The sequence below is a fragment of the Triticum aestivum genome, chromosome 7B, assembly GCF_018294505.1.
Source record: "Triticum aestivum cultivar Chinese Spring chromosome 7B, IWGSC CS RefSeq v2.1, whole genome shotgun sequence".
NCBI classification, from domain to species: Eukaryota; Viridiplantae; Streptophyta; class Magnoliopsida; order Poales; family Poaceae; genus Triticum; species Triticum aestivum.
This window is the reverse complement of record NC_057813.1, coordinates 223273592-223300677: the sequence shown is the minus strand read 5'-3', so window position 1 is coordinate 223300677 and position 27086 is coordinate 223273592. Positions and strand designations below refer to the sequence as shown.

Here is a 27086-nt window from a genome sequence, read left to right as displayed (position 1 = left end):
TGCCAAGTAGTGGACCATTGATCTTGACCATTGGAGGAGCAACTTGGAGTATTTTGGTGAGGCTTTGGCTCTCTATGAGGAGTTTGATCCGGTCAAGCTCATGTTAGTCAACTGTGACTTTGATGTTCAGCTTATCCATCAGTTTTATGCCACTGTTCATTTTGGAGAAGATGACGCTCACACTCTCACGTTCATGTGCCGTGATGAGCTCTTTCAAGTACCCTGGAGGGCATTCTGCAATGCTATTGGGTATGATGATACCGGCCTTGAAGGGAATGGTGGCATTCGTCCTCATGACCATCCTGATTCCATGCCTAAGGAGAAGCTTGCTCCTTGGTACATTCGGGTCCGTGGTATCGCGTAAGATACATACTGGGAGAATGCCAGCCTCCTTAGAGTTTAGCGATTCCTGGCCGTCGGATTCGTCTCTTGATGCGTTCTTGACCGTTGGATCTTGCCCTCGGATGATCCCGTTCGTTGGATCGAAACGCGACACTGTCGATCGAAACAGTGTCGAATCCGTTGCTACCGCCCATAAAATCGGTGCCACCACCGAGGGCATTTCTGAGATTTCGCGTACCCGCCACTAGATGGCTTCCCCCGATTCCTTCCTCCCCTCCTGCGCGTCGTCCTCTTCCTCCCCTCACATTCCCCTTCCCTAACCTAGCTCCCTTCCTCGCTGCCTCCTCCCCTCCCGCCGCCGCCTCTGCCCGTCCTGCTCCCGTCCTGCTCCCGTCCTCTTTTTCTCCTCCCCTCCCATTGCCCATCCGCCCTGGCCCATCTCCTCCCCGCCAGCCGAGCCCTCCCGCCGCCGCCACCGCCCGTCCTGCTCCCTTCCTCTCTGTCTCCTCCCCTCCCATCACCCATCCGCCCTGGCCCATCTCCTCCCCGTCTGCTGAGCGGCCGCGGCCGCTCGTGGTGCTGCTCTACCGGAGGAGTGTGCCACAAAAGCGGCCGAGCGTGAGGTGCCAGCAGACCGCACCGGTGGCCGCCGCCATGGGGACCGATGAGGGCATCATGATGAGGTGAATATCGTGCTCTCTCTCTCTCTCATCGATGCTTCTTCCATCTCCCGTCGTGCAGGTTGCCGCTGCGTCCATAGCAGAGGGGATCCGGCCGGCATGCCGCGTCAAACCTTGCTCCAAGCCTGCATCTACTACCTCGCCAGGTGACAGGAGGGGGCAGCTCAAACAGGTATAGCTAGCTCACCACAACTCGCTCCATCTTCCTTCTTCTCTGTTTGAGCATGTAGCTACTATTCATATTTATGTGGTGGAAACATGTTCAGAGAAGTCGCCCAGAGAATTGGTTCAATTAACCTGTCAGATTTATTCTTTATGTCATACGAATTGGCTATTCAGAGAACAAATCATGATTTATGTAGTAGAAATACGTTAGTGGGCTATGTGTGGAGGAAGTAGGTCTCACATATGTTCTCTTTAGCTTCATGCCTTTATGAAATGGGATGTCTGGTTCATTCGTAAGGGGTCATAGACATGCCATATTGCATACTAAAACCGAACCCTTGCAGTGTTCATAATTGTTGTAAAAGCTTCAGGTCTTAATGGGACTCGGGGGTCTAAGTAATGTGTTCTGTTTCTAATGGACTGTTTTCAGGGCCAATTGTTCTATTTTCTTTATTTATTCATATCAAATGTATGAAGTCGATCAATAAGGAGCAACTTTATTCATGCACCCTATTTTTTCTCACTTCCCCTCTGAGTTTACAGGAAATTGCTGAAATCACAGAGGAGCATGGAAAGATCGATGAGGCTACTGAAATCAAGCAGGAAGTTGTTGTAAGTTTGCACGCGCACTAGAATTTTGGATGAACTGTTCGTCCACTGTAATCATGATGTGTTCATTTGGTGTTAGGCTCTTGCTCTGAACTCACATGCTCTAATTAGTGTTCTATACAGATTAAACCTTTTCATTTTGGCTGATCTCTCAATTTTCCATATACATATGTTGTCCTAGTATGCCTAATTTTATATTCAGAGGTAGCATTGATCTACTTGCCTCCTTCAAAAGGCCATATGTGTTGCTTTCTTTTACTTCTCTTTCGCCTCCTTCAAACGGCCATATGTGTTGCTTTCTTTTACTTCTCTTTCGTATCCAGCTATTTAGATCTAGCATTTAAATACGATTAGGTGTAATGTGAAGCATTTGCTTCATTTGCTTGATAGAGTTACCGATTGCTGGATCGTTTATGTTGCTATCTGTTGCAGCAATGTATCCATGAACTGGGACACCTATGAACTGTTTGATACGCCTTTTACGTGTTTGCTTTTGGTCTTGACAGAGGTGCTTGTGCCTCTTACATCCTCTCATGTGCAATCTTTCAATTCTGAAATAGTACATTTAGTTGAAGGCTAGAAAAGTTTTAGTTCTTATATCAGGAGTCACTACAAGCGCCTATTTATTGAAACATTTCCCCAGATTTAGTTCTTATATGAGGAGTCACTACCGATCAAATGTAGTTATAATATTTCGTGTGTTTTTTCCAAAGGAAATGCATTGGACTATCCGCTCTACAGCATGGATTGGGTGGCCAGACTCTGCGTCCGTGTATCTCTCCTGTGGCATTATCGTGGTGGTCTTGAAATTGGCCCCGTCAAGCTTATACACATGGTTCTCGTTGATGAGTGATGCCCATAGGATAGCTCCATCAGAGAAAACACCTCCACACACCCCTCTGCAGCCATGAACAAACACAATGGGTATTGTATTTTTCATGTCACATGTTCTATGTTTAGCAGTATCTTTTAACGTATCTACATTCTAAACTTTTGATCACCTATCATCGACAGATTGTGTGCATCTTCTAAAGAAACAGGGAAGGGAAGCGTTGTCTGTAGATCACTTTTCCCTTGAAAAAAATAGAAAGAGACGAGGTAAATATATAGTTTCCTTCATGAGATGCTTTGTTCAATTTAAGGCAATATCATTCATATCAGACCCTATGTTTAAATTGTTATTCAGCTTACCATCGATGTTACAATTGAATGGAGGGGAACCCCTTTGCTGTGTTGCTCTACAAAAAAACACCTCAAAGTTTCACACCTTTTGGATCCTACCTTTTTGTACCTTCTCAAGACCTGTTATTCAGCTCATGTGCATATTATGACCCGTGTCATCTGATGTAGGGTGGGACCCTATAGATCTTTCACGTTTGGAGTGGATCGTACGGGGAATCACGAAGAGCACGCGGAAGCACAAAGGGAAACACGGGGAAAACGAGAGAGAGAATCACTAAACCAACAAGGAATCGATCACACAAGTGCTAGATGACCACACACATAAGAGATACACGAGATCCAAAGTCAACACAGGTAAGGATACAAAGGAACCGTTCTTCTCCGTGAGGAGGCCTTGATGTTCTTCCCTAGAGATGGGTCTTGAATCCGCTTGGGGGATCTTCTCCGAAGAGGTTGTGATCTCCAAGGAGAAGTATCCAAGTGGATGAGCAAAGGCTCTCACACAAATATGAGCTAATCCAATGCTAACTCTAGCTAGGAGGAGGAGGGGTCCTATTTATAGTCTTAGTGCAAAAGGGGGCGAAGTAGAGGGGTATATGGGCTTTGGCCCGAAACTGTGCGCAGACAGGCACCGGCCGTCCGCTGGGGGCCGGTCGTCCGGTGGCTCATGAGGGACCGGTCGTCCGGTGACGCCGGACGTCCGCTGGGGGCCGGTCGTCCAGTGGCTCATGAGGGACCGGTCGTCCGGTGACGCCGGACGTCCGCTGGAAGCTCTCTGGAATGGGTGCACCGGACGTCTGGAAGTTTCATACTTCTGTTAATTTCCCTTCTATTGACAGATGCCGGACGTCCGGTGGCTCCGGTCGTCCGCTCGCTGGAGTGTGGCCGGTCGTCCGGTCTGGGCTGGACGTCCGCTCGCTGGGGCCTGGCTGGGGCTTCAGGCGCCGGTCGTCCGGTCTGGGCCGGACGTCCGCTCGCTGGGGCCTGATCTGGCTGGGACTTGGCGGGTGGGGCTTCAGGCGCCGGTCGTCCGGTCTGGGCCGGATATCCGGTGGCTGGAGCTTTCTCCGGTGGACCTTCTTCTTGATCTTCGTGGTTGGTAGCTTCGCCTTCTTGTCCAATGGATGTAGATGCACCTTGGCTTTCCTCCAGGTACCTGATCACACACAAAGTGTCCGTATAAGGTAGTAGCCAAGTCTCGTGAGTAGAGAGAGGAAGTTCGGAAAGGAGCGAGTTCACCTTATCTTCGATAGCCTTGGCTCTAGCTCTTGTCATGGGTCCAAGTGGTGTTGAGGAAGATGTAGACACGTCCATGTGGATGAGCGAGGGATGATCCGCATCATCTCCCCCCCCCTTGGGAAGGATCCGACCACGGATCGAGATCTTCATCTCCATGGTATGGCGCAAGGTCCTTGACGTTGAAGATGTCGCTCACATTGTACTTGCCTCGTGGGAGGTCTATCTTGTAGGCGTTGTCGTTGTAGCGTGCTAGCACCTTGAAAGGTCCATCGGCTCGAGGGAGAAGTTTGGACTTGCGTTCATTGGGGAAGCGGTTCTTTCGAAGGTGTATCCACACAAGATCGCCAATGTTGAAGATCATGGGTTGCTTGTTGACGTTGAGCTTGGTCGCTAGTCGTTGTACTTGGCGTTCGATGGTGTGCCTTGTATCTTCATGCATCTTCTTGATGTAGCTTGCTCGTGCGCTCGCATCCATGTTGGTGCACTCTTGTAGAGGTAGAGGTAGAATGTCCAATGGGGACAATGGGTTGAAGCCATAGACGACCTCGAAGGGAGACTTGCCGGTAGTCGAATGTCTTGCACGGTTGTAGGCGTACTCGGCGATGGGTAGACATGCCTCCCACTCCTTGATGTTCTTCTTGATCAACACGCGAAGTAGAGTGGAGAGAGTCCGGTTCGTCACCTCCGTTTGGCCGTCGGTTTGAGGATGGTACACGGATGAGAACAAGAGCTTGATTCCGAGCTTGGCGCATAGGGTCTTCCAAAAGTAGCTCAAGAACTTGACGTCGCGGTCGGATACGATTGTCTTTGGTACTCCATGGAGACACAAGATTTCCCTACAAAAGAGATGTGCAACATGTGAAGCATCGTCTATCTTGTTGCAAGGAATGAAATGTGCCATCTTAGAAAATCGGTCCACAACAACAAACACGGAATCCTTTCCATTTTGAGTTCTAGGCAAACCAAGTACAAAATCCATGCTAATGTCTTCCCAAGGTTGATAAGGAATAGGAACAGGCATGTAAAGACCATGAGATTGAGCTTTTGACTTAGCTTTGCGGCATGTAGAGCATCGAGTAGTGAAGCGTGAGACGTCGCGGAACATCTTGGGCCAAAAGTAGTTCTTGGAGAGCGTGGCGAAAGTCTTGTCGCGTCCAAAGTGTCCCATGAGTCCGCCTCCATGAGCCTCTTGCAAAAGGAGCAAACGAAGAGAAGACTCGGGAATGCATAGTTTGTTAGCTCTCATAAGATAACCATCCTTGATGTAATATTGTTCCCAAGATGTATGCGTCAAACATTTGGCATAATGAGGTGCAAAAGATGGATCACTAGCATACAAGTCTTTGATGTGCTCAAAACCAATAACATTCAACTCAAGTTTAGTGACAAGCGTACATATGCGTGAAAGTGCATCGGCAACTACATTTTCCTTAACCTTAATGTACTTGATCACATATGGGAAAGATTCAATAAGTTCACTCCATTTGGCATGACGCTTGTTCAATTTAGTTTGACCTTTTAAGTACTTGAGCGTTTCATGATCGGTATGGATGACAAACTCATGAGGCCTAAGATAATGTTCCCAAACATGTAGTACACGCACTAAAGCATACAATTCTTTGTCATATATGGGGTAGTTAAGTTGAGCACCGGAGAGTTTTTCACTAAAATATGCAATGGCTCGTTTTTCTTGCATCAAAACTCCGCCAATTCCGGTACCACTTGCATCACAATGAACCTCAAAAGTTTTGTCAAAATTAGGCAAAACAAGAATCGGAGCATGAGTAAGCAAAGACTTGAGCTCGTCAAAAGCGATTGATTGCAAAGTTCCCCAAACAAAAGGAGCATTTTTCTTTATCAAAGCATGCAAAGGGGCAGCAATAGTGCTAAAGTTTTTCACAAAGCAACGATAAAGACCTGCAAGACCGAGAAAACTTCGCACTTGTTGCAAATTGGTGGGTTGGGGACAAGTTTTAATTGCTTCAATTTTAGTTTCATCAACATGGACACCCTTGGAAGAAACAACGAAACCCAAGAAAACCACTTTGTCAACACCAAATGTGCACTTTTTCATGTTAGCATAAAGACTTTCCTTGCGAAGTGTTTGCAAAACAAGCTTAACATGATCAAGATGCTCTTTCATGGTTTTGCTAAACACAAGAATATCATCGAAGTAAACCACAACAAAGACTCCAATGTAAGGTCGAAGTACATGATGCATGAGACGCACAAAAGTACCGGGAGCCTCCGATAAACCCATAGGCATGACTAACCATTCATATAAACCAAATTTTGTTTTGAAAGCCGTTTTCCATTCATCACCCTCGTGAATGCGTATTTGATAATAGCCACTTTTAAGATCAATTTTTGAGAAAAAGTTGGCTCCACTAAGTTCATCAAGCATATCATCTAAGCGAGGAATGGGATGCCTATAGCGAACGGTGATAGCATTTATGGGTCTACAATCGGAACACAAGCGGAAACTTCCATCGGGCTTAGGCACAAGTATAACGGGAACGACACAAGGGCTTAAGCTTTCACGTACATGACCGTTGTCGATTAGTTGTTGTACTTGCCATTGAATCTCCTTGGTTTCTTCAAGATTGACACGGTATGGAGCTTTATTTGGAAGTGGCGCTCCGGGGATGAGGTCGATTCGATGCTCAATGCCTCGAAGAGGAGGTAGACCTGGAGGTAGCTCATCAGGGAAAACATCTTGAAATTCCTACAAAAGAGATTGAAACACCAAAGGTAAATCGTGAATGGTGTTAGTTTTTGTTTCTCCATCCTTGCACACAAGGACAAAGTGCATCACACTCGATGGGTTCTCTCACACTTCTCTCATCTCACTTTTGGTGGCAAATAGTATGAGGTTTTTCTCTCTAGGCGAAGAGGCGCTCAAGTTTGGCTTGTGGCTCTCACTCACTTTTTGGTGGCTCACTTTCTCACTCTTCTCTCTATGGTGGGTGGCTTGCTTGTCGGCTATCACTTGACTAGGAGACATGGGTCGTAGCACATATTCTTTTCCTTTCATCTTGAAGCTATAGTGGTTTGTACGCCCGTTGTGGAAGACACCACGGTCGAATTGCCATGGTAGACCAAGAAAGAGGTGGCAAACGGTCATTGGGACCACATCACACTCCAAAGTGTCCTCATATGCACCAATTTTGAAGGATACTTGGACCGTATGCTCAACTCGTATAGTGCTGGAGTCACTTAGCCATTGAACCTTGTAGGGGTGCGGGTGCTTCTTCTTGACCAATTGAAGCTTGGAGCATAGTTCTTCACTTGTCAAGTTGTGGCAACTACCTCCATCGATGATGACCTTGACGGATCGTCCATTGATGCCGGCCTTTGTGTGGAAGATGTGGCATCGTTGGTCTTCTTCTTGTTGATGTTGAAGAGTCAAGACCTTGGAGACAACGAGAGCAGGGCTCGTATCTTCATCACAAAAGACTTGATCATCTTCATCCTCATTCACTCGCCTATGCATGGCTACTTGCTCAATAGCTTCCATTTCATCTTCACTCATTGAGTCGTAGGTGCCATCATTGTTGAGGATCATGGTGCGCTTGTTTGTGCATTCATAGGACTTGTGGCCTCGGCCTCCGCAAGTGAAACACTTGAAGGAGCTTGTCTTGACGGTCTCATCGGTCGGAGTAGATGACGAAGCACGCGGCTTGAAGTTGCTTGTAGTAGGAGGAAGACGACTTGAACTTGTGGAAGTTTTCTTGTAACTTGACTTGTCGTTGTTGCTTGGAGAAGGCTTGGTTGATGTCGAAGTTGGAGTAGTTGTTGAAGCTTGGTTGTTGGAGAAGCCGTAGGTCTTGGAGGAGTACTTGGCGTACTTGAAGTCATCTTGCACTTGGCGTTCCGCCTTTGTAGCTTGATGCACGAGCTCAATGAGGTTGGAGTAGGGTTGGAAGTCGGCGATCTTCTTGATGGGATGATTGAGTCCATTCAAGAATCGTGCCATTGTTTGCTCATCATCCTTCGTGACATTGGCTCGAATCATGGCAATCTCCGTTTCCTTGTAGTATTCTTCAACACTCTTTGTTCCTTTCTTGAGGAGTTGTAGCTTCTTGAAGAGATCGCGATTGTAGTAGGTTGGCACAAAACGTGCTCGCATGACATCCTTCATTTGAGCCCAAGTGGTGATTGGAGGTTCACCTCTTGCTTGTCGGCGCTCAAGGACTTGTTCCCACCATATGAGCACATAGTCTTGGAACTCAAGTGATGCCATAGCAATCTTCTTCTCTTCCTCATAGTTGTGCAAACGAAAGATCTTGTCGACCTTCAATGCCCATGAAAGGTACTCCTCGGGATTATTGCTTCCATTGAACTTGGGCATTGTGAATTTGAGTTTTCCATAGCGTTGCTCTTCATTGTGTTGTTGGTGATGGTGATGATGACGCCCTTGACATGGAGGGTAATCATCCTCATGTTTCTCTTGACGTGGAGGAAGTCCATGATCAACTTGCTCTTGTTGACCTTGAGGTTGAGGTTGAGCTTGAGGAGCTTGACGTTGCGCACGCGGTTGGTAGTTCCTCTCTTGGATTTCTTCTCGAAGGGCTTCCTCTTGATTGCTCCGTTCGCGATTGCGGTTGGCGATAGCTCGACTTGATGCTTGAAGGGCACGTTCCGCCTCAAGAGCTTGTGCTTCTCGTTGTTGTTGTTGAAGACGTTGAGCCTCGGCGTCTTGTTGCTCTTGATGTAGACGCGCTCGTTCTTGTTCTTCTTGGCGACGAAGACATTGTCGTTCTTGAGCTTGAGCAAACGCTACTTGGTTTGATTGGGGATGAGGGACTTGCTCATCGTCTTGCTCTTGTGAATGCTTGACATGTAGCGGGTTGCGAGATGCATGACGGTCTTGACGCGCGGCTCGTCGAAGAGTGTTCAATGACGGTGTACTTGAGCCGGAGAAGGAGTCATCAGAGTGTCGACTTGAGTGGCTCCGTCTTGAGTATGAGGATGTAGAAGGAGGCCGGTTCACCAACAAGGCGTGGATTTCGTCCATTCTTGCATCGTTCTCTTGCTTGTGCGCGTCGAGCTTGTTGTCGAAGTAGTCTCTTGTACGTTGCTCGGAGAGTCGTAAGTCGGTGGCGAGGTTGTCGATTCGGTCGTTCATTGCTTGTTGCTCTTGATGCAATGCTCGTTGTGCACCAAAGAGGTGGCTCTTGGTGACGTATGATGACATGTCATCGTCTTGCTCGATGAAGAATGGGTTGGTAGAAGTACTTGGCCTATCCATCATTTCAAGCAAAATGTGAGTGGTAGAAGGAGAAGAACTAATACCAATGTACCTTTGACCGATGTTGAAGATGAATCAAGTTCATTCAAATGCGGACAATGAAATAGCACTATTGGTACCAATTCTTGTCGGTTCTCACACCTACACAAGTAAAAGCTTATAGTGGAGCTTGGTTAGGATGGTGGCATAAAATTTGATGCAATAGTAAGTGAGCTTAAATAATGTTGGAAATGATTCACAAATTTGCAAATGCAACAAGTAGACCAAGCAAGTAATAGTACACGGAAACACACACGCAAATAGATAAGTGGGATTGTGCAAACCAAAAGTGAGCCAAAATGTGGAAACCACGAAAATGCTCTTGTTGCACAATACTAGAGAGACGCTAGCACGATTGCACAATAGGCGGATACGCAAACTTGTGCACAACCTACTAGGCAAAAATGCAACTATCTCTATCCCAAGTATGCTATATGTATGGTATTTTGGTGCAATGATCCAAGATGATCCAATATAACAATCTTAATGTAGTATGGTGCTATGGTTCTTGCTCATAAGCTCTTTGCTTATCTTTCCTCTTTGCTTAAAAGCTTGGGTGGCTCTTTCACTTTTGAGCTCTTTTCTCATGCAAAACTTCACGAACCAAGATAGCAATTGTGTATGCTATGAACTTTGTGACACACAAGTGTATCTCAAGATATGCACCACTATGGTATGGTATGTATGCTATGGAGTATGATCACTAAATGTGCACAAGTCACGTTGCCGGCAATACTCAATGGCTAGTCTCGATGGGTAAGCTACGCAAAAGTAGGGCCATGTGGGGTATCAATGCAATTGCAAGGTATGACAAAGATGTCGTCGAAGTTACCGTCCTTGGCGATGATGATACCCTTGCGAAGATGAGCCGTGGTGGTGATGAAGTCGAACCGTACCTAGATAGCCGAAACACAAAAGGATACGGGAGCCACAACTCAAAATCTCAAGGACCAAAATGTGTCAAAATCGTCATAGGAGGTATCGGGGAAGATTTTGGTGTATATGGGTTTGGAAGATATGGTGGAATGTGGGGTTGTGGTGGTGGTAGAACTGACAAAGTTCAGTTTCGTCAGGGTTTTACGGACGTCCGGGCTTTTATGGTCGTCCAGTCTTCGTCGGACGTCCGACATTTTCCGGTCGTCCGGAACCTGGGCGAAAGTCGGGCTCGGGAAGAACTGCGAGATTTCTGGGGAAGAAGAAGATGGTGAGGTCGAAATCGAGTGATTTGGTGGATGGAAAAGGGTGGGGAGGGTGGGGGAAGCTAGATCCACACGTAGCAACACAAATCCATGGACCAAATCCAACAAAATTTCATCACACCAACAAATCACAAAAAAAATTTGGGGCTATTTTTGGTGGGGATTTTCGGATTTAGGACTAAAACAACAAAATCAAGCTAGAAAACACGAGGTAGGGGCTCCAAAAACGTGATCAACGTGGCTCATGATACCAAGATGATGTAGGGTGGAACCCTATAGCGTCGATCTTTCACGTTTGGAGTGGATCCTACGGGGAATCACGAAGAACACACGGAAGCACAAAGGGAAACACGGGGAAAACGAGAGAGAGAATCACTAAAACAATAAGGAATCGATCACACAAGTGCTAGATCACCACACACATAAGAGATACACGAGATCCAAAGTCAACAAAGGTAAGGATACAAAGGAACCGTTCTTCTCCGCGAGGTGGCCTTGATGTTCTTCCCTAGAGAGGGGTCTTGAATCCGCTTGGGGGATCTTCTCCGAAGAGGTTGTGATCTCCGAGGAGAAGTATCCAAGTGGATGAGCAAATGCTCTCACACAAATATGAGCTAATCCAATGCTAACTCTAGCTAGGAGGAGGAGGGGTCCTATTTATAGTCTTAGTGCAAAAGGGGGCGAAGTAGAGGGGTACATGGGCTTTGGCCCGAAACTGTGCGCAGACAGGCACCGGTCGTCCGCTGGGGGCCGGTCGTCCGGTGGCTCATGAGGGACCGGTCGTCCGGTGACGCCGGACGTCCGCTGGAAGCTCTCTGGAATGGGTGCGCCAGACGTCCGGAAGTTTCATACTTCCGTTAATTTCCCTTCTGTTGACAGATGCCGGACGTCCGGTGGCTCCGGTCGTCCGCTTGCTAGAGTGTGGCCGGTTGTCCAGTCTGGGCCGGACGTCCGCTCGCTAGGGCCTGGCTGGGGCTTCAGGCGCCGGTCGTACGGTCCGGGCCGGACGTCCGCTCGCTGGGGCCTGATCTGGCTGGGACTTGGCGGCTGGGGCTTCAGGCGCCGGTTGTCCGGTCTGGGCCGGATGTCCGGTGGCTGGAGCTTTCTCCGGTGGACCTTCTTCTTGATCTTCGTGGTTGGTAGCTTCGCCTTCTTGTCCAATGGATGTAGATGCACCTTGGCTTTCCTCCAGGTACCTGATCACACACAAAGTGTCCGTATAAGGTAGTAGCCAAGTCTCGTGAGTAGAGAGAGGAAGTTCGGAAAGGAGCGAGTTCACCTTATCTTCGATAGCCTTGGCTCTAGCTCTTGTCATGGGTCCAAGTGGTGTTGAGGAAGATGTAGACACGTCCATGGGGATGAGCGAGGGATGCTCCGCATCATCATCTGTCAGTGTTTCTAAATGGTCAGTGTTTCTATATGATGCCAGCGTTTATTTATGACTGAATTTCTTATTAAGTGGCCAGCAACATGATTTATAATTAATTAATTATGACCTCCAATGCGCCAAAACATCTATATTCCCAGTCCATTTTCATGTCTGATGGTATGAAGTTCGGCGGGCACCGCGCGGCAAGCTACGCCCCCTGATGCACTACTGAGTGCTTCCTCTGTATGTAGAAATGACCAGGTCTAATTATTATGAATCCTATGTACATATGATCAAGTATCTATCCTTATGTGTACATAACCTAGATTATTGCTTCCTGTTACTACATCATTGACATGAAATGCTTCTAACCCTTTGTTCAGCGGCCCATCAGAATTGACAGCCATCATGGCTATCTAAATATTCTTCTGGCATCTCATAGGTGTCATGCTATGTTGTATTTTGCTTTGTTAGCGGGTTGGGTATGGCCTGAGAAGGTATTCTATTTCTATCGGGTGCAAAATAGAATCATGTGTGATAATGGAGAGAAGGATGCTGCTCTTCTCTCGAAGACCACATGATTCCTGCCTTTTAGTGATTGATTTTGCTGACTCAGAACGATGATTTGTTTGCTTTATAGTATCCATCTCCTTTGCAATTTATTTTTCCTTCGATTAATATCTAAATGTAATTTTGACCCGAAGTTCTTTATTCAATACATGTATAATAATTTTTGCTCAAAAAAAATACATGCGTAATGTGTAGCTTTTCTATCAATTGGAAGTGAGCTTCGTTGACCTGGTAGATTTTAAATTAGACTAGCCGCACCTGTGTATTTCTATCAGCTTTTACTATCTGTTCTTCAATGGATCAGTTGCATCAGACTGTAGGTACTGCTGACCGTAAAGCTATAAATCCAGCTCTGCATGCTTTTGTCCGTGCAACTAAGATCAATTTTCCGATTCATTTATTGTGAAATCTTATTCTACAAGAGGCAAAAGGTCATTTCTATTTGTTCTTAATCTTAATATGTATTCCTGCCTCCGATACCCTCACAAATTTAATGGATTCTCCTGTTATTATTTTCTTATAGTTTTATCTGGAGCATTGGCATCTCTAGCCGAGCCGCGCAAGCAGAAAGCGGAGCAGGAGCAGCTCGGGGAGGAAGCCAAGGTCTAAAATGCCGAATCTCCCAATAAAGTGGTACTATATACCGTTCACTCTGCATCTTCTACCTCAACCAGAATATAGCTACTAAACACATCCATCTTCTACTGAATCATGCACTGTACTTGCACTAACTATGTTGATGTTTGTTTTTCCGTGGGAAGCAAAATTCATTTATGTTAAATTAATGCAAGGTAACCAGACCCACCTTTGCATATATATTTTAGTTGAAAGAGAATTGAACCATATATGCTAGGTGCCAATAAAGTTATCTATTGGTTCCTTCTGTTGCTTTATTCAGCTTCTATTGGTTGTGTTTCTCACGAAAACTAACTTATGTTGAGTTTCTATTGGTTGCATGTCCTTAATTGTTTATGTTGCTGAAAGCACAACCACTAATACTATGTTGTTGATAGATAGAAGATTTTAGAAGCGCATTGTTTCGAAATTAAGAAATTTATGTCTCTGATATGGAAGTATGTATTATGTTGTTGTTGCCAAGATCTAGCATTCTAATTGTTGATCCTTTTCTAGAAAATAAGATCCCATAGTTATTTGTGTTGTGACTTCGCAGGCGAAAATAATTATGTGTGGTTTCATGGACCCTTACCTTATTGATGGGAACCACACAGAGCTTGAGGAGATGTAGGCCAGCGTGCCACCTCCTACGCTTTTCGTGTAACCGCTGAGCCGCCTTCTTTGCTTCAGAGGCTTCTTGTGTCACCATAGGGTTGTGATTCTTATCTGTTGCCCATATTGTAGGCCATGTAGAATACTAAGATAAAATAATTTTAATTTTATCTTTTATATTCTTTTATGTTGAAGAGGCTACACTGTATCCAGATCATTGTATATTATCCAGAGTGATTCTCCTTCATATAGACTAAATTATTTTCTCCCCATCCATGAGATGCACTATTTGAATAGTTTGCCTAACACAATATGTCCTTTAGTAGATCCGTGTGTCACAACATGCAAGCAAATCAAATGAAGGAGTGTGGACAAAGTTATATATCAAGCAAATCGAATGAAGGCGTGTGGACAAAGTTATATATGCAATAGTCAACCATGTAGTTTACTATTGTGCAGTATGAAAAATAGTGTAAATAAGTTATCTGAGACTAATACTATGGCCTGCTTTTGGTTTCTATCATACCAAACGTTGCTTTGGTATTTCATGTCACATTGTATAACAAATGTGCCGATGGCATGTAGATAGGGCCATGTTTTTAGATATTTTACGAGGTGATTACTGTTGTGAGTATCTACCATCACCTACTCTTTGAGTAATATCATATATATTTCCATCCTGGGGTATATTGAGTAATATCAGATGTTAATCGAAAAAGAGCTATATTAGGGGTTTGATCATTGAGCTTTTTTGATTAATTCCTTGATACATTTCCATCCTGATATAGTCTCTGCACTTTCATCCTTAATAGGCACACGCATGTGGGAGTTGGGTTTCGGCAAGTAGCACGTCTTCGATTAAGTTGTCCCGTTACATGTGCTAAATTTGCTATCCTACTAATGCATCATGCGGCTTGATCTTCACTGCTTGGTCATATCGGTTGGACCGGCATCCTCGCGCCAAGGCGTGTTGCCGATCTAGTTATTGGAGAATCCAAGGATCTTCAGAAGGTCTATGACATCATGCATCGAGTGTTTCGCATTGTGCTTTTGCCCAAGGTGGGAAATCAAGATGAAGTCCACGGCTACCTTGTTGACTTGTTGGTTGCTACGAAGACCAAGGTGGGCTCTGGTGCAACGTTTGATGTGTCCAACTGGATGTGGCACGAGATGTACAACATGGTCATCTACAGAAAGGTCCCTATTTATTCTCCGTTTGTCATGTGCTTTCTGAACTCAGTTTGTGATGTTCGCTGTCCTGGAGAGCTTCTCACTTCTCCAGATAATCTCACCGTGCATGAGGTCAAGCAACTCAAGAAGAAGAAGCATGCCGAGCCTCACTTTCCTGCTAATGAGCCCGAGGATGTCTATGCCACTTCAGATGATGAGGAATTTGAGATGGAGCCAGGGGCCAAGCCTTCTTGGGTGACCAAGCTCACTGCTAAAGTGAAGAAGACTTTGTGCCTTTAGAATGACATCCAGAAGAAGTTGTATAAGGCCCATGTCACTGAGAATCTTGCCAGGCGTCGTCAGATTGCTATGATGAAGCACCTCAACACGCCCGTCCAGAGTGGATTCAAGAAGAGCATCACCCCTAAGGACCGGTGGATCTCCGTGCACAGCACATGGTTAGATGATGAGGCTCCTCGCCAGCCTTCTACCTCTGTTGCTACTACTAATGATATCATGGAGGACGCTGAGAGGGATGATGATGAGGAGTCAGAGGAGGACTACTGAGCTTTGGGGCGCTAGCTTTGCTCTTTTCCTTTTTGGTGTCTTGATGCCAAAGGGGGAGAGAGTTCTATTAGGTCTCAGGATTTGCATGGGATTTGCTTGTGTTGTTTGTTATTTTGTGCTTCGTGTTGAACTTTAGTTTGTGGACCTTGTTTCTTATCTCGACTTGCATGGTGTGGACCTTGTTGCTTATCTCGACTTGCATGGTGTGAGACATGCGCTCCTCTATTTATCACTATTGTCGTTAATGTTGTTTATTTATCTGTTAAAGTCTTTACTCTCTTATTATGTGCTTTTTGCTTACCTTCCCATGTCTAGTAGGAGTGGTGGGTCTATAAAATCTAGGGGGAGTCTTGCTCCTAATGTATTCCCTTGCATTCCAATAACAAATTCTAATTAGGGCACACATCTAGGGGGAGTCCCGTCTATATTTTCTAGACCTCTCTCTTGCAAATCATGTTGTTGTCATCATCCACCAAAAAGGGGGAGATTGTGAGGACATTTCCCTACTTTGTGTTTTGATGATGACGACAACCCTTTGTTGGTCTAATCTTGTGCTAAGTGCTTCAGGTTCTCGGTGATTAGGCTTGCATCGGTTAGCCATTCTCTCTGGAAGGAAAATATCGAAGACGGTGTTTGTCTACGTGTTTATTTCTTTGGTCATAGGAAACCTATACTATTAAGAGGGAATCCACATCGGAAGGTGTTGGGGGAATCATTGCACGTACACTTCTTTCCTCACCCACCTTTGCCTTCCTTGTTTTATGAGAAAGAGAGCTCCCCTTCATTTTCAACTGTTGATGTGTACTCCCAGTGGTTGTACCGCTCGCTCGAGTGGTTGTACTGCTCGCTCTTGGCACTAACCCAACCACCACCCCAGGGGTGATACCTGGGGGTTGAATAGCCCAGTCATGACCAAGCGGTTGTACCGCTGCCCCCTGGTGGTGGTACCGCCACCGTGCTTAAACTTGACTGTGGTGTGTCATTGGCGGTTGTACCGGCCAAGTACCGCTCAACAACCAGTCCAGTTTCTGTTTTGATGCGGTACTTGGGCGGTGGTGGCCCGGTTGTCCCGGTTGTGTTCTGCACACCGATACCACCGGTGCACTAAGTGGTTCTACCACTTGGGACTTAGCCACCCAAGTGACCAGGGCCAGGCAGTTGCACCAGTGCTGTACCGCTCGATCACCACACTCAGGGGTGTCACCCTACTGTTTCAAAGCGGTGGTTGAGTGGTGGCTGAGCGGTTGTTTAGGTTGTTCTCCACAATCGGTACTACCGCCGGTCTGCCCGGTTGTACCACTTGATAGGGTTTCTGCAGGTTACCCATGAGTCCCGGTTGTACCGGGACGAGGAGCGGCTGTACCGCTGCAGTGCTGTTTTCGCAGTAACGGTTGGATTTTAGTGTTTTCTATATAAGGGTGGTTCTTCCACCTACCACACTATCTCTTGCCTCTCTCACTCCACCGTTAATGCCATTCAAGCTTTCTTGCCTAATCTCTCTCTCTAGCCACTCGAACTTGTTGATTTGCTAGGGATTGAAGGAGGAGAACTAGATCTACACTTCCACCAAAGGATATTTGATCCCCCCATACTTTCTTGTGTGGATTTTGTTACTCCTGGGTGTTTGAGCACCCTAGACGGTTGCGGTCACCTCGGAGCCACATTCTATTGTGGTGAAGCTCCGTGGTTTCGTTGGGAGCCTCCAATTCAATTGTGGAGAGAGCCCCAACCATGTTTGTAAAGGTTCGGTTGCCGCCTTCAAGGGCACCAATAGTGGAATCACGGCATCTCGCATTGTGTGAGGGCGTGAGGATAATATGGTGGCCCTAGTGGCTTCTTGGGGAGCATTGTGCCTCCACACCGCTCCAACAAAGACGTACTTGTTGGGGAACGTAGTAATTTCAAAAAAAATCCTACGCACACGCAAGATCATGGTGATGCATAACAACGAGAGGGGAGAGTGTGTCCACGTACCCTCGTAGACCGAAAGCGGAAGCGTTATGACAACGCGGTTGATGTAGTCGTATGTCTTCACGATCCGACCGATCTTAGTACCGAACGTATGACACCTCCACGATCAGCACATATTGAGCTCGGGGACGTCCCTCGTACTCTTGATCTAGTTGAGGCCGAGGGAGAGTTTTGTCAGCACGACGGCGTGGTGACGGTGATGATGAAGTTACCGGCGCAGGGCTTCGCCTAAGCACTACGACGATATGACCGAGGTGTGTAACTGTGGAGGGGGACATGACACATGGCTAAACAATGTCAACTTGTGTCCTATGGTGCCCCCTGCCCCCGTATATAAAGGAGCAAGGGGGGAGGCCGGCCGGCCCTTGGGCGCGCCAAGGAGGGGAGGAGTCCTCCTCCTAGTAGGAGTAGGACTCCTCCTTTCCTAGTCCAACTAGGAAGGGGAAAGGGGGAAGGAAGGAGTGGGAGAGGGAGAGGGAAAGAGGGGCCGCGCCCCCCCTCCCCTAGTCCAATTCGAACTCCCCTTGGGAGGGCACCTCCTGGGCTACTGCCCTCTCTCTCCCCTAAGGCCCACTAAGGCCCAATACTTCCCCGGGGGGTTCCGGTAACCCCTCCGGCACTCCGGTTTTCTCCGAAATCACCCGGAACTCTTTCGGTGTCCGAATATAGCCGTCTAATATACCAATCTTTATGTCTTGACCATTTCAACACTCCTCGTCATGTCCATGATCACATCTGGGACTCTGAACTATATTCGGTACATCAAAACACATAAACTCATAATACCGATCGTCACCGAACTTTAAGCGTGCGGACCCTACGGGTTCGAGAACTATGTAGACATGACCGAGACACGTCTTCGGTCAATAACCAATAGCGGAACCTGGAACCTCATATTGGTTCCTACATATTCTACAAAGATCTTTATCGGTCAAACCGCATAACAACGTACGTTGTTCCCTTTGTCATCGGTATGTTACTTGCGTGAGATTCGATCTTCGGTATGTCAATACCTTGTTCAATCTCGTTACCGACAAGTCTCTTTACTCGTTCTTAATACTTCATCCCGCAACTAACTCATTAGTCACAATGCTTGCAAGGCTTATAGTGATGAGTATTACCGAGAGGGCCCAGAGATACCTCTCCGAAACACGGAGTGACAAATCCTAATCTCGATCTATGCTAACCCAACAAACACCTTTGGAGACACCTGTAGAGCATCTTTATAATCACCCAGTTACGTTCTGACGTTTGATAGCACACAAAGTGTTCCTCGGTATTCAAGAGTTGCATAATCTCATAGTAATAGGAACATGTATAAGTCATGAAGAAAGCAATAGCAACATACTAAATGATCAAGTGCTAAGCTAACGGAATGGGTCAGGTCAATCACATCATTCTCTAATGATGTGATCCCGTTCATCAAATGCCAACTCATGTCTATGGCTAGGAAACTTAACCATGTTTGATTCTAGCATGTACTAAGTTTCCGGTTAATACAATTCTAGCATGAATAATAAACATGTATCATGATATAAGGAAATATAAATAACAACTTTTATTACTGCCTCTAGGGCATATTTCCTTCAGTCTCCCACTTGCACTAGAGTCAATAATCTAGTTCACATCACCATGTGATTTAACACCAATATTCACATATGTATGTGATTAACACCCATAGTTCACATCGTCATGTGACCAACACCCAAAGAGTTTACTAGAGTCAATAATCTGGATTGGTGTAAAACCTTGCATCAATGTAAGTCTTTATGACGAGCTCTTTTATCACCTCCATAATCGTGAAATATTTCCTTAGTCCTCACCTCACTAAGGATAATCTTGACCGCTGTCCAGTGATCTACTCCTAGATCAGTATTGTACTCCCTTGCCAAAATCATGGAAAGGTACACAATAGGTCTGGTACATAGCATATCATACTTTATAGAACCTACGGCTGAGGCATAGGGAATGACTTTCATTCTCTTTCTATTTTATTCTGTGGCCAGGTTTTGAGTCTTACTCAACTTCACACCTAGCAACACAGGCAAGAACTCCTTCTTTGACTATTCCATTTTGAACTACTTCAAAATCTTGTCAAGGTATACTCATTGAAAAAACTGTTCAAGCGTCTTGATCTATCTCTATAGATCTTGATGCTCAATATGTAAGCAGCTTCACCGTGGTCTTTCTTTGAAAAACTCCTTTCAGATACTCCTTTATGCTTTCCAGAAAATTCTACATTATTTCCGATCAACAATATGTCATTCACATATACTTATCAGAAAGGTTGTAGTGCTCCCACTCACTTTTTGTAAATACAGGCTTCACCGCAATTCTGTATAAAACTATATGCTTTCATCAACTCATCAAAGCGTATATTCCAACTCCGAGATACTTGCACCAGTCCATAGATGGATCGCTGGAGCTTGCACATTTTGTTAGCACCTTTAGGATTGACAAAACCTTCTGGTTGCATCATATACAACTCTTCTTTAATAATTCCATGCAGTTTTGACATCCATTTGCTAGATTTCATAAAATGTGGCAATTGCTAACATGATTCGGATAGACTTTAAACATCGATACGAGTGAGGAAATCTCGTCGTAGTCAACACCTTGAACTTTTCAAAAACCTTTTTCGACAAGTCGAGCTTTGTAGATAGTAACACTACTATCAGCGTCCGTCTTCCTCTTGAAGATCCATTTATTTTCAATGGCTTGCCGATCATCGGGCAAGTCAACCAAAGTCCACACTTTGTTCTCATACATGGATCCCATCTCAGATTTCATGGCCTCAAGCCATTTCATGGAATCTGGGCTCATCATCGCTTCCTCATAGTTCGTAGGTTCGTCATGGTCTAGTAGCATGACGTCCAGAACAGGATTACCGTACCACTCCGGTGCGGATCTTACTCTGGAAGACCTATGAGGTTTGGTAGTAACTTGATCTGAAGCTTCATGATCATCATCATTAGCTTCCTCGCTAATTGGTGTAGGAATCACATGAACTGATTTCTGCGATGAACTACTTTCCAATAAGGGAGCAGGTAAAGTTACCTCATCAAGTTCTACTATCCTCCCACTCACTTCTTTCAAGAGAAACTCCTTCTCTAGAAAGGATCCATTCTTAGCAACAAAGATTTTGCCTTCGGATCTGTGATAGAAGGTGTACCCAACTGTTTCTTTTGGGTATCCTATGAAGATGCACTTCTTCGATTTGGGTTCAAGCTTATCAGGTTGAAGCTTTTTCACATAAGCATCGTAGCCCCAAACTTTAAGTAACAACAATTTTGGTTTTTTGACAAACCATAGTTCATAAGGCGTCATCTCGATGGATTTTGATGGTGCCCTATTTAAAGTGAATGCAGCTGTCTCTAGAGCATAACCCCAAAACAATAGCGGTAAATCAGTAAGAGACATCATAGATCGTACCATATCTAATAAAGTACGGTTACGACGTTCGGACACACCATTTCGTTGTGGTGTTCCAGGTGGCGTTAATTGTGAAACTATCCCATCTTGTTTCAAATGAAGACCAAACTCGTAACTCAAATATTCTCCTCCATGATCAGATCATAGAAACTTTATTTTCTTGTTACGATGATTTTCCACTTCACTGTGAAATTCTTTGAACTTTTCAAATGTTTCAGACTTATGTTTCATTAAGTAGATATGACCATATCTACTCAAATCATCTGTGAAGGTAAGAAAATAATGATACCCGCCGCGAGCATCAATGCTCATTGGACCGCATACATCGGTATGTATTATTTCCAACAAGTCAGTAGCTCGTTCCATTGTTTCGGAGAACAGAGTTTTAGTCATCTTGCCCATAAGTCATGGTTCACAAGCACCAAGTGATTCATAATCAAGTGATTCAAAAAGTCCATCAGTATGGAGTTTCTTCATGCGCTTTATACTGATATGACCCAAACGGCAGTGCCACAAATAAGTTGCACTATCATTATTAAACTTCAATCTTTTGGCTTCAACACTATGAATATGTGTATCACTACTATCGAGATTCAACAAAAATAGACCACTCATCAGGGGTGCATGACCATAAAAGATATTACTCATATAAATAGAACAACCATTATTCTCTGATTTAAATGAATAACCATCTCGCATTAAAGAACATCCAGATATAATGTTCATGCTCAAAGCTGGCACCAAATAACAATAATTTAGGTCTAAAACTAATCCCGATGGTAGATGTAGAGGTAGTGTGCCGACCGCGATCACATCGACTTTGGAACCATTTCCCACGCGCATCGTCACCTCATCCTTAGCCAATCTTCGCTTAATCCATAGCCCCTGTTTTGAGTTGCAAATATGAGCAACAGAACCAGTATCAAATACCCAGGCGCTACTACGAGCATTAGTTAAGTACACATCAATAACATGTATATCAAATATACCTTTCAATTTGCCATCCTTCTTATCCGCCAAATACTTGGGGCAGTTCCGCTTCCAGTGACCAGTCCCTTTGCAGTAGAAGCATTCAATTTCAGGCTTAGGTACAGACTTGGGTTTCTTCTCTTGAGCAGCAACCTTTTTGCCATTCTTCTTGAAATTCCCTTTCTTCCCTTTGCCCTTTTTCTTGAAACTAGTGGTCTTATTGACCATCAACACTTGATGCTCCTTTTTGATTTCTACCTCCGCAACTTTTAGCATCGCGAAGAGCCCGGGAATAGTCTTGTTCATCCCTTGCATATTATAGTTCATCATGAAGCTTTTGTAGCTTGGTGGTAGTGATTGAAGAACTCTGTCAATGACACTATCATCAGGAAGATTAACTACCAGTTGAGTTAAGTGGTTGTGGTACCCAGACATTCTGAGTATGTGTTCACTGACAGAACTATTCTCTTCCATTTTACAGATGTAGAACTTATTGGAGACTTCATATCTCTCAATCCGGGCATTTGCTTGAAATATCAACCTCAACTCCTGGAACATCTCATATGCTCCATGACGTTCAAAACATCGTTGAAGTCCCGGTTCTAAGCCGTAGAGCATGGCACATTGAACTATCAAGTAGTCATCAACACGCGTCTGCCGGGCATTAACAATGTCTGCAGTTGCGGGCACGGGTGGTACACCTAACGGTGCTTCCAGGATGTAATTCTTCTATGCAGCAATGAGGATAATCCTCAAGTTACGGACCCAGTCCGTGTAGTTTCTGCCATCATCTTTCAACTTAGCTTTCTCTAGGAACGCATTAAAATTCAAAGGAATGGTAGAACGGGCCATTGATCTACAACAACATAGAGATGCAAAATACTATCAGGTACTAAGTTCATGATAAATTAAAGTTCAATTAATCATATTACTTAAGAACTCCCACTTAGATAGACATCTCTCTAATCATCTAAGTGATCACGTGATCCAAATCAACTAAACCATGTCCGATCATCACGTGAGATGGAGTAGTTTTCAATGGTGAACATCGCTATGTTGATCATATCTACTATATGATTCACGCTCGACCTTTTGGTCTCAGTGTTTCCAGGCCATATCTGCATATGCTAGGCTCGTCAAGTTTAACCCGAGTATTCTGCGTGTGCAAAACTAGCTTGCACCCGTTGTATGTGAACGTAGAGCTTATCACATCCGATCATCATGTGGTGTCTCGGCACGACGAACTGTAGCAATGGTGCATACTCAGGGAGAACACCTGTACCTTGAAATTTTGTAAGGGATCATCTTATAATGCTACCGACGTTTTAAGCAAAATAAGATGCATAAAGGATAAACATCACATGCAATCAAAATATGTGACATGATATGGCCATCATCATCTTGTGCTCATGATCTCCATCACCGAAGCATCGTCATGATCTCCATCGTCACCGGCGCGACACCATGATCTCCATCGTAGCATCATTGTCGTCTCACCAACTGTTGTTGCTACGACTATCGCTACCGCTTAGTGATAAAGTAAAACAATTACATGGCGATTGCATTGCATACAATAAAGTGACAACCATATGGCTCCTGCCAGTTGCCGATAACTTTGTTATAAAACATGATGATCTCATACAACAATTTATATCACATCACGCTTGACCATATCACATCACAGCAAGCCCTGCAAAAACAAGTTAGACGCCCTCTACTTTGTTGTTGCAAGTTTTACGTGGCTGCTACGGGCTTCTAGCAAGAACCGTTCTTACCTATGCATCAAAACCACAAAGATTTTTCGTCAAGTGTACTATTTTAACCTTCAACAAGGACCGGGTGTAGCCACACTCGATTCAACTAAAGTTGAAGAAACAGACACTCACCAGCCACCTATGTGCGAAGCACGTCGGTAGAACCAGTCTCGCGTAAGCGTACGCGTAATGTCGGTCTGAGCCGCTTCATCCAACAATACCGCCAAATCCAAGTATGACATGCTGGTAAGCAGCATGGCTATTATCGCCCATAACTCTTTGTGTTCTACTCGTGCATATAACATCTACACATAGACCTGGCTCGGATGTCACTGTTGGGGAACATAGTAATTTCAAAAAAAATCCTACGCACATGCAAGATCATGGTGATGCATAGCAATGAGAGGGGAGAGTGTGTCCATGTACCCTCTGTAGAAGGGAAAGTTTGCAATACAATAGACGTTGTATTGATGGGGTGCTAGTGCACGTATATATAATACAAAGGAAGACCTCTACCTCAACTATACAAGACTAGGAGGTGGGCCACAACTCCAATACACGTGCAATACACAATACACGTGCACTCCTGCTCGGGCACGGGTAGTCACGCCATGTGGTGGGGCAGCTGGGCCGGCGAGTGCCGCAGCGGCGGCGGCGGTGGAGGTGGCCGCTGGGGCACCCGGTGCAGCGGCGGCTGAGCCGGCGGCAGAGGGGGCGACGGGCGAGGGTGACGTCGAGCCCATCGCAGGGTGGGCGGGCGGGGTGCCGGGCTCAACCTCGTATGAGGGTGACGGGGACCCGGGGGCCCGCTCGGACTCGACCTCGGGGGAGGGAGTCACGAAGCCATGTGGTGGCGGCAGAGGGCGCTGTGCCGGGGGGGCCGCCGGGGGCTGCCGCCGCGCATCGCTCCATGAGGGGGGCGCGGGGGCCAGCGCCGAAGGGGCCGAAGCTGGAGGAACCTGAAAAAAAGGGAACACCGTCTCGACAAAGTACACATGCCTCGAGGTGTACACACGATGAGTGACAGGATCATAGCACCAGTAACCTTTGGTGTTAGGAGGGTAGCCAAGGAAGATGCATGGGACGGATCGTGGTGCGAGCTTGTGTGGCATGGTGGACGCCATGCTAGGATAATAGAGACACCCGAAGATGCGGAGACCATCATGGGATGGTGGTGTGCCGAAGAGAAGGTGGTGTGGGGCGTAGTTCCACCGAGGGCGACAGTGACAAATGTTAACTAAGAGAGTGGCGGTAGCGTGTGTATCAGGCCAAAACCGAGCGGGCACGTTAGAGTGAAAGAGTAACGTGCGAACGCAGTCATTAAGAGTGCGGATAATGCGCTCGGCGCGGCCGTTCTGGTGAGAAGTGTAGGGGCAAGTCATACGGAAGGTTGTGCCGTGAGAGGCAAGAAGTGTGCGAAGAGCGACGTTGTCAAACTCTTTTCCGTTATCAGTTTGGAGTGCGAGTATGGGGTGACCGAACTGGGTGGTGACATAGGAATAAAAGGCAGTAAGTGTGGCTAAAGTATCGGATTTACGACGAAGAGGAAAAGTCCACACATAATGAGAATAATCATCTAGGATCACCAAGTAGTATAGATAGTTCATGTTACTCGCAACAGGAGACGTCCAAACATCACTATGAAGCAATTGAAACGAAAAAGTGGAAACTGAGGTAGACGCACTAAAGGGAAGACAAACGTGCTTGCCTAAGCGGCAGGCTTCACAAGAGTGCTCGTCGAGCTTGTTACATGAGAAAGAGAAACTCCTAAGAATTTGGCGTAATACTGTGGGGTTGGGGTGGCCCAAGCGAGCATGCCAGAGGTCAATGCCGGCGGCAAGGGCGACTGGTGTGGAGGTGGAGGCGCCGGTGTGCACAGGGTAGAGCTGATCGGCACTATCACATCGGTGAAGGATCATCCGGGTACAGGCGTCTTTCACAGAAAAACCAACACCGTCGAATTCAACAGTAAGTGGGTTCTCACTAGTAAGATGACGAACAGAAACTAGGTTTGTGACTAATTCAGGGGAAACAAGAACATTAGACATAGTAATGGGTGTGGAAGTGGAGGGAAAACTAGTGCTACCGATGTGAGTGATAGGTAAGGAGGAGCCGTTGCCGACGGTGATACGAGTGGGTGTGCGAACAGGAGCGGAGGAGGTTAGGTTACCGGGATGAGCTGTCATGTGCGCAGTAGCAGCTGAGTCCATGTACCAGTCGCCTCCATCGACAGAGCTACTCGGTGACGACGCGGAGTGCTAGGCGGCGAGGAGGATGGGGTCCCATGACACAGGTACCGGCGGCGGCAGGAGGCCCTCGTACGGCGGCGCCAGGGCGGGCGGTCCATAACCACCAAGGGAACGCGGCGTCGAGAGGCCCCCGTAGGGCGGCGCCGGGACGGGCGGACCATAACCGCCGACGGGCGGCGGCGCAAGGAGGGCGCCGTAGCCGGCGCCATTCGGCTGCTAAGGCGGCAACGGGTAACACCAGCCCGGAGAAGTCACCGATGGGGCGGGCGAAGCATGGCCGCTGTCCATTGGCGGGGCCGGCTGCATGTGGGTGACACCAGGCGCGCCATAGGCGGCGGCCGCGCCGTACGGCAGCGGGGCCGCGCTAGAGGGCGCCAACTGCATGTGGGTGACGCCGGGCGCGCTGTAGGCGGCAGCCACGCCGTACGGCGGCGGGGCTGCACCGAAGTGTCCGACGGCGAATGGGCCGGCAGAGGCGATGGCGGAAGGGCCGGTGGACGCCATCGCGGGTCCGACGGTGGCGGTTGGGTAGCGGCGGCAGCGCGGAGGAGTCGCGTGGCGGCGGCGTGGGAGGAGTCGTGCGGCGGCGGTGGCACAGAGGAGTCGCGCGGCAGCGGGCTCCTAGTACGAAGAGACGCTCAAGTGCACAACCTGATGCTAGATTAATTGATACTCCGGCCAGAACGCACACGAAGTCACATACGACCAGCAAGCAACTTTTTGCTAGCTTTGCACTAATAGCGATGCGTGGTGTAGCAGCGATGGAAGCAGGGATCGGGTAAAGCGAGCACGCAGACGAGAGTTTGTGGCTAGCGGTGAGCTCGAGACGCGCGGGAGATGGCGGCTAGCGGGACTCGGACGCGCAGGAGTTTGGCGAGGCGAGCTGGCGAGACGAGCGAGCGAGCGAGGGAGAAGTGGCGGCTGGCGCGAGAGATGCGCTGGCAGCGGCGGCTGGGTGGCGGCGGCGGCGGCGGCGGCCGTGGAAGCGAAAAACCTAAAAAACTGATACCATGTAGACGGGAAAGTTTGCAATACAATAGACGTTGTATTGATGGGGTGCTAGTGCACGTATATATAATACAAAGGAAGACCTCTACCTCAA

General features: G+C 46.7%; 1 long non-coding RNA gene across 14 annotated transcripts; it reads left to right on the top strand.

Moving 5' to 3' along the window:
* Positions 1-636: 636 nt before the first annotated feature.
* Positions 637-14574, top strand: LOC123157255 (uncharacterized). 14 transcript variants are annotated; one of them, XR_006478850.1, is made up of 8 exons: positions 637-1194; positions 1731-1799; positions 2510-2720; positions 2811-2894; positions 2983-3332; positions 12959-13076; positions 13169-13278; positions 14199-14574. It is a non-coding gene; the product is annotated as an uncharacterized lncRNA (long non-coding RNA). The 14 variants fall into 14 exon arrangements; XR_006478849.1 differs by lacking the exon at positions 14199-14574 and adding an exon at positions 13817-14142 and having other exon boundaries at positions 637-1025; positions 1084-1194; positions 12959-13278; XR_006478843.1 differs by lacking the exon at positions 14199-14574 and adding an exon at positions 13817-14142.
* The last annotated feature ends 12512 nt before the right edge of the window (positions 14575-27086 follow it).